This window comes from Lepeophtheirus salmonis, chromosome 5 (assembly GCF_016086655.4).
Source record: "Lepeophtheirus salmonis chromosome 5, UVic_Lsal_1.4, whole genome shotgun sequence".
Taxonomy (NCBI): Eukaryota; Metazoa; Arthropoda; class Copepoda; order Siphonostomatoida; family Caligidae; genus Lepeophtheirus; species Lepeophtheirus salmonis.
Genome location: NC_052135.2, coordinates 11,047,810 through 11,062,420, shown reverse-complemented (window position 1 = coordinate 11,062,420; position 14,611 = coordinate 11,047,810). Strand labels below are relative to the sequence as shown.

The 14,611-nt window shown below is 28.5% G+C and overlaps 1 protein-coding gene and 1 long non-coding RNA gene across 2 annotated transcripts in view; one reads left to right on the top strand and one right to left on the bottom strand.

Moving 5' to 3' along the window:
- LOC121118847 (uncharacterized) overlaps positions 1 to 10,229 on the bottom strand; it is a 110,714-nt gene extending 100,485 nt beyond the window's left edge. The window contains exon 1 of the transcript XR_011779994.1: positions 9,812 to 10,229. The gene's annotated coding sequence lies outside the window, so the exon portion shown is untranslated. The remainder of the gene's footprint in view (positions 1 to 9,811) is intronic.
- On the top strand, positions 1,644 to 9,995 carry LOC139905330 (uncharacterized). The gene is made up of 3 exons (XR_011779995.1): positions 1,644 to 3,924; positions 6,004 to 6,718; positions 8,825 to 9,995. It is a non-coding gene; the product is annotated as an uncharacterized lncRNA (long non-coding RNA).
- Positions 10,230 to 14,611: the final 4,382 nt, after the last annotated feature.

The following is a 14,611-nucleotide window of genomic DNA, read 5'->3' as shown; positions in this document are numbered from 1 at the left end:
TATTCAAGTTTTCAAAACCAATTTCATTAGAGTTCCTTGTGTACCATTCTAATGCCAGAAGAGATTAACATTTTACCCCATAAAAGTGGATCCAATAACATTTTCTTATAACTTTTTTTTTTTTTGTAGAATTTTGAACTATATGAAGTAAACTATTTTTTTTTGTGAGTCAAGTAAAGATACCAAGAATAACTGTTTTATTTCTGTTTGTAAATGTGTAATTTACAAAAAAATTCTTCTGTGTTATTTCCATGCCATAACAAATGAATTTTACTTCCTAGTGTTGAATTAAATGAAGAAATAAACATCATGTTACTGGTTTGTGGTAAATTAATTTTAATTCGAATTATTTTGGGGTAACGCTAAAAAAAGTTACACGGCCCACGGAATAGACAGAACCGATTTTAAGTCTCATATTAAGAACAGATAATACCCTAATTTAATGTAAATACGATGTATTTCTACCATATGGACTCAAAAGTTTGGAATAAAAAAGCCCACTCAAATATATTACATTGATCCAAACCCTCGTTTACTTTCTTAGCCTTATATATGTATTTTAAGGCATTAATATGTTAATACTTATAGCAAATTCCCATATTTATTTTTGATATAGAAGAAGTAGGCATATAAAAAGGTTTATTGTAGGTTCATATAATTAAGTCGATGTACAATTTTACTTTTCTATAGTAAATAAACGAGGTATTTCTCAGTTAAATAATCATTAACTATACATTAATACTTTCAATATTGGCTCTAAGTAGCTGAGGCGTCCGCAGGAATATATTTTTTTTATTAGGAAGGGGCTTGGTTTTTTGGAAAAAAATTGAAAGATCCGCCAGTATTCTTAAAAAATTAAGTTTTTTTTTTAAATTATTCAAAAACAATAGTTATTCTTACAGCTTTCCATAAAAAATTTTATATATTAAACTTTTTCAAAAAAAAAAAAAAATATCCACAGTAGTTAACAAAATATTAAATTTTTTGGCAAAAATTTAAAAGATTCACAGTTATTCGTAAAAACTTAATTAAAAAAATCCATAGTTTTTCTTACAAAAATTAATTTTTTCGAAATTTTTTCTCAAAAATTCAGGCCTGTATACAAAATATTAAATTTATGGGAATCAATTTCAAATAGTAAATTTTTTCGAAAGAAATTTCTAAAATTAAAAGCTGTGCACAAAAAATAATATTGGGAAAAATTTCAAAAATTTTTACATTTGTTCACAAAAAATTAAATGTTTAGAAAAAAAGATTTTAAAATTCAGAGATGTTTTCAAAAAATTAAATTTTTGGGAAGGCAAATTTTAAATGATATATATTTTTTTTTAATTTTAAAAATCCATAGCTATTCCTAAAAAAATTAATACATTCACAGATGTTCACAAAAAATTTAATTTTATTGAAAAAAATTTTTAAAAAATTCATTGCTATTCCCAGAAAATTTAATTCTTTTGGAAGAAAGCAAAAATTTCGTTTTTTTATAGGGCGGCTACAGTCCTTTCATCCTATTCCTTTCTGAGGCCCCTAGGTAGGTCCATCTGTTTATCAAGACCTTTTTTCTTCGCCTTTGGGTTTCATAATTATGTAGGTATGAACCATATAAAAGTTAAACTATTATGTATATATGTATGTAGTTTTTTTTGTTAAAGCATGAAGGTTGAATAAATAGGAGGAAAATCTTGGAGGTTGATTGTATTTCAATATAAGAAAACTTTATGTCCATTTGATTTATGAATCATTTATGTATATCCACAAAATACAACATTTATTCCCAAATATGATATCCAATAAAAAAATTCAAAACAAAAATATCATCATACATTCATCATAAACACAACTATTATAATTTATAGTTTGTTAGCTAATTTTTTAACATATATGTCATAAATTGCATCATAATTGAAGGAAACGCTCAAAGTTAATATTTTTACTACATAAATGGTAGGTACAATTGACAGTAAATCTTGATGAAACTCCATCACAAATTTAAAATCTGTGTGAGGATTTAGGCCTCTCTCAATAACCAAGGATAGGGAAATTAATGGACTTTATTACTTACTCCATAATAAAACACTGGTCAATAATAACACACGGGTAATGGTATAGAGTTCTATCAATGAGTTCTATATTTCGAATAATTAATATAATAAAAAAGAAGAAAAAAACCACCTTTCTTTTTGGAGGTAAAAACAGTTGCATATAATCAGGGTTGCCAACAGGTGGTTATATGGCAGATATGCAAAAGACTCAGATTCTAGCAATCTGTATTGAATACTTCTTGATGTAAACACCTCACCAAAACAAATGTACTTGAAATATTGTATCTCGCCTTGGGTCTTTTTTACAGAAGGGCTCTTTAAGAACCACCGGGCAATCTGCAAAAGAATATTATTAAAAAAAACAATATGGCACAATTTTAGAAAGTGCAACTCTCTGAAGTATATAATACAAGAAATTAGCCAAGGTGTGGAGTCCAAATTGGGTAGGACTACGAACTCTAATATGGTTTTGGAGGAGCTGGTGATCTAGAAGGTAATTTGCAAGCTCAGACTTTTATCTCTGCACCGCGTTTCAGATGTGTCTGCCCTTCATCAATAATATCGGAAGTGGCTCTTGAAGATTTTAAATTAACGCAAATAAAGCTGTACTTTTAATTCCTTAAATGGTACGAGAACCTTGTGGTCGGGATTATTGATTTTTTATTATTTAATTTTTAACATTATATAGTGTTAATAGCTATTTTATATGTATAATGTTAAATGTACATTAGGTCTTCCTAGTAAGGATTATCTTCACTATGAGCAATTACCTAGCGCGGAGGTTGCTGTTCCTTTTTTCCTTAATAAATATTATAAACTTAATTGACCATAAATCAATCAAAACCGACCTTTTTTATAGGTAATTTTTTTTAAATTGAAATATAAGGTCTATTCTATAAATTCAGCTATGATATAAAGCATTTGAAGAAAAAATAAAAAAGATGTTAGCATCTAAGTAATGGTCCTTCATTTTACTCGATTTTTTGGTTGTGTTTATACACATTTTATTAATTACAATTAAGATAACGTATTCAATAATTCATTTTTAAATACTGAAATGTTTTTATCAATTTATTATTTATTTTGATTTTCATATATATCGTTTTTCATGCTGAAATATGGCACTAAATCTTAGTTATACCCTAAAATCTTGATGTTAAAAAAAAACCTTTAAAGGCCAAACCTTCATGAATTGAAAGTTTTTTCTTGGTCATATTCGTGTTCTACGCTTAAATAACATTATTAAATGTGGGTTTTAGCCTGCGGGCATAAATACTGTTGCATTGTGTAATTAATGTAAAAATATATTTTGTACATGAAACTATGGAGTCCAAGTCAAGTCTGAAGTCCAATTTACCACCTCTGACAATAATTGACCATTGTATCTTAAATTATACATTTTTATTATAATAACGATCAATCAATCTTAAATATATCATTGAAAACTCCGGCCTCTTTTATTCAGTGGGAAATTCTGAAAAGGAAAAATCAAAAAAAAAAATAATTTATTCTCTCCCCAGAGCAATTTTAGAGTGTGATCTAGGCGTGCTTCATCAATCACTCTTTATTACATCCCAGATTACGACAGTAATAAGAAAAATGACAGAGTAACGTCATATAAAAAGCAACATCATGCGAAATAGTGTTAAAACGTTGCACCATCGTATCTCCTTAGGATAACGGTTGCGTTTGGCTACTTGGTTTAAAGCTTTAACGAAGAAGAAGTGGTGAAGGGGGATTTCCTTCGTTCGTACAAAAAAGTCAGAAAAAGTTTTAAAAAAACAACACGATATTTCAATTAAATCAAAATGATATGTACTAAAAATCCTTCAAAATGGTTGGATTTGTACAAATATTTTGATATTGATAAGGAACGAAAAAAGTAGGATAATCGTAGAAAAATGTCTTGTTCTTTCCATTGTAATAGCTAATTTTTATCTACACTATGTAAATAAGATTGTATAACAATGTAATAACATATTTTTAATACATTTCAAGGTCAGATATGTAATAAAACAAGGCAATAGAGATATTTATATTTGATAGATAGTACAGTTTAAGGTCTATTATTTGTTGGTCCCATTTTGATACGAATAGTTCCCTATTTTCCTTAATATTCATCTAATAAGGTTTTGATTGATATACAACTTGGTTCTTTAACTCTTGTTTAGGCTCCAAAATGGCCGATATTAACGATGCTGACGTCATCTGAAAACCTTCTATAGCAATAATTAATCCTTTTTTCTTTGTAATATTATATTATACAATACTAACACGTACCTGTATTTAAAAAAATTATATTTCGAATTATTTTATTGATGCTTTAAATAACTCCAGAATTTAGTAAAACTTATCAATAGCCAGAATAATAATTATAAATATGTTCCTCCTTCAACCATAATGAAGTTAGATTCTAAGACTAACTCGCTAATCCTCTTCCTAATTACCTTTTTTTAATTCGTATTCAATATACATTCTCCCTTTTTCTGTTTGTGCAATAATTCATTGTTTGGATTTTTATTTTTTTTGGTGCAATTTCGAATCAACAGCCTGTACATAAAAAAAAACTTAGAAACACCAGGCATGGATCTTATTTTATGGAAAAAATCAATTTATTAGCAAAAAAAAAAACACTTGCCCTCCAGAGGACATGAATCTGGAATTGTAATACCCTTTTGAGTTTATAATAAGTAGAGTTAGCTGGGTTTAATTATACAAGAGTCAACTCATGAGAACAGCTGAAAGGAATATAAATTGGATTTTTGTATACAAATATTTTTAGCTCTGAATGTCATTTACAATTAACGTGTTATTATTCATTAGAACATTTACTTCATCATATTTAAAAAAGTAGTCCATTTCATATTTATGTAATAAACTACATTGCATTTTTAACTCATATTCAAAATTTAATTTACAAGATCAAATTTAAGGTCAAAATTATGATCATGACCCCGAAAAAAGCTAATATACAAATAAGTTCAGAATGAAACTTTCTTTCATACACTTTAGCCATTCAGAAATACAAGTTCAGAAGAGATGACTATTTGAAATCTACTCTTAAAGTGTTTTTTTTTTTCATAAAATATGGGGATTTATCGATAAATTGTCCAAAATAGACTAACTCGAAAATCATATGAATCAATATTTAATAAAAAAATATCTCTGTAATAAAACCTTTCAATAATTGGAACATGATTTGAGAAGAAATTTAGTACTCAAATATAATTGCAAATCCTATTTGTTATGAAGGAAATTGATATAAAAAAATTTAAGTAATAATTAGATAAATAAATAACTTTTAAGCAGATTATATATAAATAGTGGAAAATGTTCCTGCAACTATTTCAATGGAAAGTAGATGGGGCAGAAATTGTATACCTTTGCCTGTGGTAACTGATAAAATTAATAAGCAGATGTATAAACATATTTGAAGGTTATAAAACAAAAAATTGTATAATACTGGAGTTCAAAATAATGGAAATGTTAAAATTAAGAGGAAAAAAATATAATTTTTGGGGGAGATCCAGTGAAAAACAAAATCAAGCGTGTATTGATTAGAAATTCCTACTTAATATACAGAAGCCACTGGTAGCAAATAAGAACGACTAAAAATTGAAAAGTATGGAGTATTTCAATTCCATTTGGAACTAAACTCGGTCCTGTAGCCATATTCAAGTGTGGGCTAGGACCTTAACTGATTTTTTTTTTTTGGCAAGTTGACAAGCTTGACATGTGATTTTTTAATTCCATTTTTTTTATAAAAGCCCAAGTGTGATTTTTTTTTTTTTTAGGAGAGATAATTTATTCAACATTAATTATATTAGACCCCTTTGTAGTCACAGATCTGCGGAGATATTTAAGACTAAACGATTTTTAAATGGAATAATTCAGAATGTGATAATCATTCTGCAGTTTTAGTAATTTAATTTTTACATATACATTTGTATTTACATTTCAGTCTGGCAATGATTACACTTAATGGTAACTGGGTCTGCTTATAAAAAGTTAACGCTTTCTCAAAAGAAACTATGAATGTATTCTGAGAAAGTGAACGCAATAAAATGGCGAAGTCATCCCTGTGAGAAAATGTGAAAGCTTCATAATATTTAAATTAATTGTTTTATTTTTTTGTCTTAAAATATATTTAAATTCACTTTTAGTTGTATTATGTATATTATATTGTTAGCTTAAGATGTGGAAATGAATAAATGAAAAATACCAAAAACTTTTAGGCAAATTTCATTCAATTTAAATCCTTGACAATGGAAAGCCGTAATTTTATTAGACTATCCTTATGCGGTACGTATTTGAAAACGAGGGTAAATTTGCATAATGAGTCATTTTGAACTAAAGTAGGCTGTTGTATTTTTAAGCCATCTCCTTCTTTTCGAATATAACATAGCATAATACTTTGAGTTACTACGATGTTCAACACATATTTCATCATATTTGACCTCACATGCAAATATTTTTTACTTCTCTGCAAGTCAGCAATTTTCAAGGAATGGCTTACTCAATTAATAAATTATTTTTACTCTATTTGTCTTGAATGCCAACTATAAGTTCATAAAACCATTTCATTTTGTTTGATTACTTACCTATTAATTATTTATGAGTGGACTCTTCAATTTTCTAATTTTAATAAGAAAAGTTGAGTTAGCCCTATAGAGAAAGTTATTAATTATTCTTACGCGAATATACTGTAAAAATTTCGTAGTCATGACGGGAAATCCCTTGCTGGAATGGAGAAGGACAATTACTGAAACCAAAATATATATAATGATGGGAACCAATCTTACCAACGATGTAACCATGGCACTGTTTTAAGTGTGGAGTGCGGCTCAACAAGTTACTTGGACTAATGATCCTGTCTTTAATGACGACTCAACAGTAGATATTGTTCGGAAAAATCTGAGTAAGAAGTTTTTCTTTAGAAAATTAAAGGATCCATCTATTTTGCAAGAGCATGCTATTAGCAACTGCATTTTTGCGAGGAAGTATATTCACTCCTCAGATCGATTCAATGATGGAAGATTCAAGTTTCCTCTTGAGTTGACTTCAGGTCTCTATATTATGCCTTCCCCTTGGTATTTGAAAATTGCATTGCCTAATTTTGAAAGTAGTAGTGAGACGTATATGCTATGTGATCTACATAGGAGACGATTGAGTCTCCCTGAAAACTGGAAAAGCAGAATCAAGTCATCGTTGAAAGGAATTCATGACGGGAAAAAAATAACATTCCAATTACAGATTTCCCCTAATTTTTTTTCTCGAGGCCATGTAAGGACTGTGGTAAGATATTCAATGACACAGTCCATGCGTTTGTAGATTACCCGTCTTTAACCATTCTAAAGTCTTCTGTTTACTGCAATTAATATCAGCAATGCCAATTGGAATAAAGATCTCTTATAATTTTGATCGGTTAACTTTTTAATAGACCATCAGAGTTAGTAACAGTTGAATAATGTTTTTCTATTTGGAATTGCCGATTATTTTGTCAATGAAGCTTTTAACCTGTCAATGTAAAAAACAAAACAAATCCGACGTCATATGCCCATTTTATCTGCTGATATCTTTTCTCAAACATTTGCAAATTTTGTCACTCCTATGTATTTCTTTCTTTATAATTAAACCTTATTAATTGTTAAATATTCAATTGAATTTCAATCCACAAATCTTCCTTCTCTCCGAAATTATTTTGCTTATATCTTTTTGTCTATTTATTTATTTATTTTTGTTTGCTGCCTCAAGATTCAATTTGTATAAAAATTCTACTTGAATAAAATTTCAAATTGTATATGACATATTTATTTATATACATAAAAATAACTACGTAGAGATGTCTGCATAAGTCCAAGTTCACGTGAAAAATCTATATTTGAAGGTGTTAATGACACTTGCTTTCATAAACTATTTGTTATTTTCAAGAAGTGTCAATAATTACTCTATCTATCGAGAGAGAAAGTTACTTTCAAATACTTTAATGCGTCAGTTACTATTTCTATTGAACTAATTCTATTGGTTAAATCAATTCAAATATAATTCTAAAAAATTACTAAATTCTTAAGAAGAGAAAAAAAAGTGTCTATTACATAAAAAAACATTAACTGTTCACACAAAACTACAAGAAACAAAACCCAAAATTATTGTACAAATAATTTAAGCTTTATATGATATCATTAGATTATAATCATAAATTTAATATTCCGATTATGCAAAGGATTTTTATTAAAAAAATATATATATTTCAAAAAATTAAGGTTTTAATGCAGTAAAACAGATTATCGAGCGTCCATTATTGAGTATATTGAGTAGGGGGAGACTGAGGAAGGTTGCAAGACTTTTATTGCTGCCTTAATAACACCGAGTATTACTGACTTAGACTCGCTAAATATTAACAAAACATACCCAAACATATATGTCATCATATAAATCTATTTAAAGTTATACAAGTAAATACTTTGTATACGAATTAAATTTGAATTCGATTAGTCAGTTGTAGTTAGGGACGGTTGTAACAGTTTAAAAATATTGAGTTACACTTGAAAATTAAAAAATAAATGAGGTAAATAATATTTCATAATGTTGAATAATTACATTTCAATGTATTACTAGAGTAAGTTTGCCCAGCGTTGCCCGGGACATTAAGGAATTAATATTCATTAAGAACTCTTCTACTTAATATAAAACAAAAAATAAAGATCGTAAAATTTTAAGAATTAAACTCATGTTGGTTTTATGAGTATGATTATACTAATATATAGACATCGTGTATATAGGCACTCTTCTTCCACCCGATGAGGAACTAGTTATTTTATCCTGAGTCAGAAGCCGAACTTGCAAACTCTCAGCTGCCTCCCTGAGCATCAAGGAAAACTCCAAAAATCCCAAAATCTTTCAGGTTGTACAAGTGAAATACGAAAGAACTGACAACAAGCTAGAATTTGATGTTTGTTTTGTTTCTGTGCAATCAAAAATGTCTGAGTTAGAAGCAAAACGGCTGAGAGTGTCCAATCTTTTCAGGCACAAGTCGATCTCCAATAAGAAGATCTTCACGGTGGACGCTATTCTGAATAGGATAAATGATGGCTTGTTAGCTGAATCAAGAGCTCAGGTCGAGGGATCCTTCAGGACCAAACATCCAGTTCAGGTCATGACAACCCGGCACCCTAGGGTCCAAGAAGGTGCAGCATTTCTGAAGGGAGAACCTGGCTGCCTTCTAGCTGGCAGACTTATGGCCTTCGTCCTAACCCGACCTGACCCCCATTGGACTTCGCTGCGTCTCGAAGAGCAAAACGAACAATGCTTCTCACCCGAATATCGATGCCCTGAAGGCTGTGATCAAGGAGAAGTAGAACACTTGTCCTCGTAACTCATCAAGACAGGGATGGTTCTGTTCGTCTCCGTATTAAAAATAATCATTCAGAATGGAGGGGGACATATTGATAAAAAGTTTAGAAAATTATTGAATTGCTAACTTCTGATTCAAAAGTTGGCCATAAAAATGGCACGAAATAAAAATATCTAGAAGTGAAAACGGCTTTTAAAATTTTTTTATCTTTGAGTTGTATTTTGTAAGTTTGATTTCTCCATATGTAAAAGCTATGGATTGAAAACAAAACAAAGATGTTGTGGATATAAAACTTTGTTTTGCACGACAAATTTTGATCTAAAACGGACCAAACATTTTTTTTTTAAATTTATTTCTATTTTTTTTATAGATGATAAATATTGGTAACAACTGAACCGTAGAAAATAATACTTACAATAACTTGAATATACTGGACTTAACCGTTAAAATTATTTTTCTGTGTGGGATCGCATTGAGTTGGTTTACTGTGTAAATTTTAGACGTAACATCATGAAAGTAATATTGAACTATTAAAATATTCAGGCCAGGATTCCCTTGTTAGACTACCCTTGATTCCAGTAACAGCAAGGCCAAACAGTTCAAAAATAAATAGTTCTATATGGATCTTTTACTTTCAACTGTTTCCCTGACATCTTTTGTGACTTTCTTTTGATTCTTCGATATAAAATTTTGTTGAGTTTAAATAGTTTATTCATAATATCTAGTCCAGTGGCTGCTTTCTTCATTTTAATAGGGATGCGATATGCGTAAATATTATATTGTAGTACTAGCGTTTCACAAATGATGAATCGTAGACCTCTTATAAATGTGTCACGGAGACCTGATAAAGAAGGTATTAATACTTCTAAATTTTAATATCCGGTACTAATGAAGGATTATTGCAACCTTGATTAAAGAGGATGAATAAATAAATAAAAGACATTCACTAAAATTGTAGAAGAAAAACAATATCAGGAAAGTGCAACACTTATTGCAACTAACCCCATATTTTTAACGTTTTTAAAGTAGCGTATTTCTCGTTAATGAGCGAGTTTTTTTTGATAAGATTATATCAACTGATAGCAAAAGAATCAATAATTCAAAAGAATTAAGTTACAGCAAAAATAATTAAAAACTGAATGCATAATTACTAGTGATGGGACGATTCCAAAAAAAATCCCGATGCTGATTCTGATGAGATTCTAGTAACAATTCCCAATGCCAATTCCAATTCTTTAACATTTTAATTAATAGTTAAAAAATACCATTTGCTATCAGGGGCGCCCATAGGATTATATTTAGGGGGGGAGGGATTGGTTTTTATAATTTTTTTTTTTTTAAATCCAAAATTAAATTTTTTTTGATAAAAATTTGAAAAATTAATTGTTTTGAAAAAAAAAATTTAAATATATTGTTTAATATTTAAATTTTATTTTCTAATTATCCACAACAGTTAACAAAATCTAATTTTTTTCTTGATGAAAATTTCAAAAATCTACTGTTATTCACAAAAAATTAAAATTTTTGAAGAAAATTTCTTAAAATTCACAGCTGCTCACAAAAGATATTTTATTGGGAATAAATATCAAATATTACATATTTTGTATACAAATTTCAAAAATCTAAAGCAGTTATCAAAAAAATTTCAAAAATTCAGAGCAGTCCTCAAAAAATTTGAAAAATTCAGAGTAGTCCTCAAAAAAAATTGAAAAATTAAGTTTCTAGTTTGAAATTTTTTGAAAAAAATATATATATAAACAATTTTTTGGAATAAAATTAGAAAAATCAAATTTGATGTATAAAAAATTAGAAAATTTAATTTAAATTCAAATATTTAATTTTCTAGTAAAAAGCAATAATTACTTTATTTGGGGGAAGGGGGGCTATTTTTTTCATAACTTAGAAAAGTAATAAATAGTTAAACATCAGTAATAAGTAAGAACCTGAATTGCAAATTAAACGTTATTTCCCCGATGCCAATTCCAATTCCAGAAAAAAAATCGATTTTCCGATTCCGATTATCCCATCACTAACTACTACAAAAAATATTGCTCCTTCAAAATATTACTTTTAGTTAAATCTAAATCAGTTTTTATCCATAGAAAATATGTCATAGAAAAGTTGACAAAAATAGTTGATTACTCCCCTCAATAATTCGCATCATAAAATACAATTATGATCTAAATTTTGTGGTTGTAGCTTATTAAATGTTCGAGAAAAAAAACTGTTTTTGCAATTGTAGTCTACCTTACATATAATAAAATAAGTTTCTCCAAGAATATTTATTGCTTTTGCAACTTTAAATCTCTTTATATAACTTAATTAAGCTTTTATTAATAATAAGTATACCTAATATTCTCTTATAGAGATTTTTTACCCACATACAGACTATTTAAAATAGATTTCTTATAAGAAAAGTCAAGTATATTACTTACATAAGTAACAACATAAGGCAACTGATACGCCAATATCTTCATCAACCTCTCTGATAGTAATTTGACAGTTTTCAAAAATATATATATATATATTCCCTGCTTTAACGTTTTCATCTGTTGTTGACGTGACTATGCGTCCAGAGCGAGGCTTGCCATCTTACTTTTTGAACACACCTCGTATATCTCCGTAAACACATTTATAGAAAAAGCAATAGCAATATCCTTTTTTTATTTTTTATCTACATGGAAAATAACATCAGAAACATGTCTTCTCAGAAATATATTTTTTTATTACCCTTTATAAGGGGGCATTTTGTCTGTAAAACTTTCGACAGTAAGGTGGAGCTTATTTTTTTAATTTGAGAAATGTTAAGTTGAGAGGGTCGCATATTTTTCTTTTTAGGCGAAAGACATCATATAAAATTTATTTATCGGTTTAAAAAATATTTAGAGGTAGTTTAACAGGTCCAAGGTTTTGAAATTTTACGAAATAATCAAAAAAACATGTGGTTTTAAAACAAACTTTATATGACAAGAAATTTAGTTAAATAAATTTACAATCGAAATTTTTTTTTTTTAAATTGCTAACGTTTGGTTCTAATTGGTCAAAAAGAGCAACACTGCCCATTACTTGCATTTTTTCTTTACGTCTATTTGTCTGTTCGTAAAAGAAATGTTACACAGGGGAACAATTAGAGGGTCAAAATTGTCACCAATGAAATGGTACCAAGTATTTAATTTATCTTTGAGGGGAAAATCCAAAACTGATCTCATTTCTTCTCTGGGTCGTCAGGTTTCAGAAATATTTGATATTACAGTAATTCGAGACTATTATCGTTCAGAGACATTTTCCATCATATAGACAATCACCAAATTGAAGTATGATAAATAAAACTGATGTAAAAAGGTATTTTATGATTATAAAAGTGTTTTTATTGATTCTGTATCCTCTTCTGAACTCGACATATATCCATTTTTAGGGTAAAAAATTATGAAAAACGACACTCTTCTTGAGACCATTATAACTTATTTATCATTTATAGTGATAAGGAATATCATAGCTCATAATATAGAAAAATTATCCACCTTTTATTTAAAAAAAAAAAGACTGTGATTGTGATTTTAAATGACCTGTACTTGCAATATTTAAAATATTAGGATATAAAAGCTTATATTTAAATATCTTCCCGTGGAGAAAAAAAATAGTAAATTAAATAACAAAGTATTATTAGTTATTCTGTTTTCGAATTTGTAATTGGTTATTATTTTTAAGATATCTTAGATATCATTATCATATATGAAAGATCAATTCCACCTAATAGTGCAAAAAATGATTGAGTTAAGGACTTGTTTAAAAAATAAAATTATTATATATGACGCTAGTGATTAGTAAATAGTCATTAAAGAATACTTTTTTAAGTTATATAAATAACAATTTAACAATGGGTTCTTTGAAAATCATGCCTTTTTCATTAAAAAAAAAGAAAATTGTAGGTAAAAAGATGATTAAAAAAATGATAAAAGTTACATTTGTGACTAAGTGATAATATTTATATGCTGAATTGGTTAATGTCAAGTCATACATCCGCTTCCACACACTACAATTATAATTTAATAAAATAAAGGACTGGCTGTGACATAAATAAAATAAAATATTAGATATTATCAGAACATGAATACTACATTCTTATATTATAATATAATATCGTAAATATTTATATGATATGCATCAGGGATCACTATATGCAGTGCCCCTGTATACACGTTTGATGCTATATGCAAACGCCTACAATATTTCATTAATACGACTCCATTGTTATTTCTTAGATCAAAAATATGTTTATGATATATTTCATGGAGAAGTATATACAGTGCACCCGGTGACTTGTTGTTATACTTTAAGACAGACAGACAAACTTTGCTTTATTAATATAGATGGTATATACCGAGCCGTAGGAAATGGATATGCCACTACTGTAGATTAATTTTTCGAGGTATAGGGATTGTAATTTTAAAATTTTCAATGTTTTTTATGCTACAGCTGACTTTTTAAGCTTTCAAATGAGCTATTGCAATCACCTCTATCATTTCTGTAAGCAAAAGTGGAAGCAAAAAGAAATCCGATTGCTGCTTTAATTTGCGCTTGCTACAGCACACCTGAAATTGTCAAGATTGTTAGGATCTACAGGGTCAGAAATGTTAATTAGCTGTGCATCCATTTCGCACGACCCGGTATATGAGAGAGCAATAACAATAAAAACGGGCTAAATATTCGATGCTACTAGTTTTTCATTAATAATAATATATTCTTATTTCTTAGATTCAAATATATTTATGATCAATGATGAAAATCCATTGTGGAATGGGCATGTTAATAAAAACAGAAAAAAACGAGAATCATCATGGTATCCCTAACCATTTGAAGAATATTTTGGAGGGGAGAAAGAATAATGTTCATAACGTTTCATTAGATCAGCTAAAATTCCGCTGTGACAAGAGAGGAAGGAAAAAGAATATAAAATAGGACATTTGCTAGAATTACTCCGATTTTAATCCCCAATTCTACTCTAAGTCCAACAAGTACTTACAATTTTAACTCAGCAACAAATCTTCAGGGTTACTCTCCGTCTTTTATGAGCACACACCAACGTTCAAACAGGTTTTAAATATTAGGAAAGGATGTTCACTATTCAGGAATTAAAGAATAATAACAACTGCTTAGGAAAAGAAAATTCCTTTTTTATATTACCAATTACAAATCAATGGGCCAGCTAAAAAAC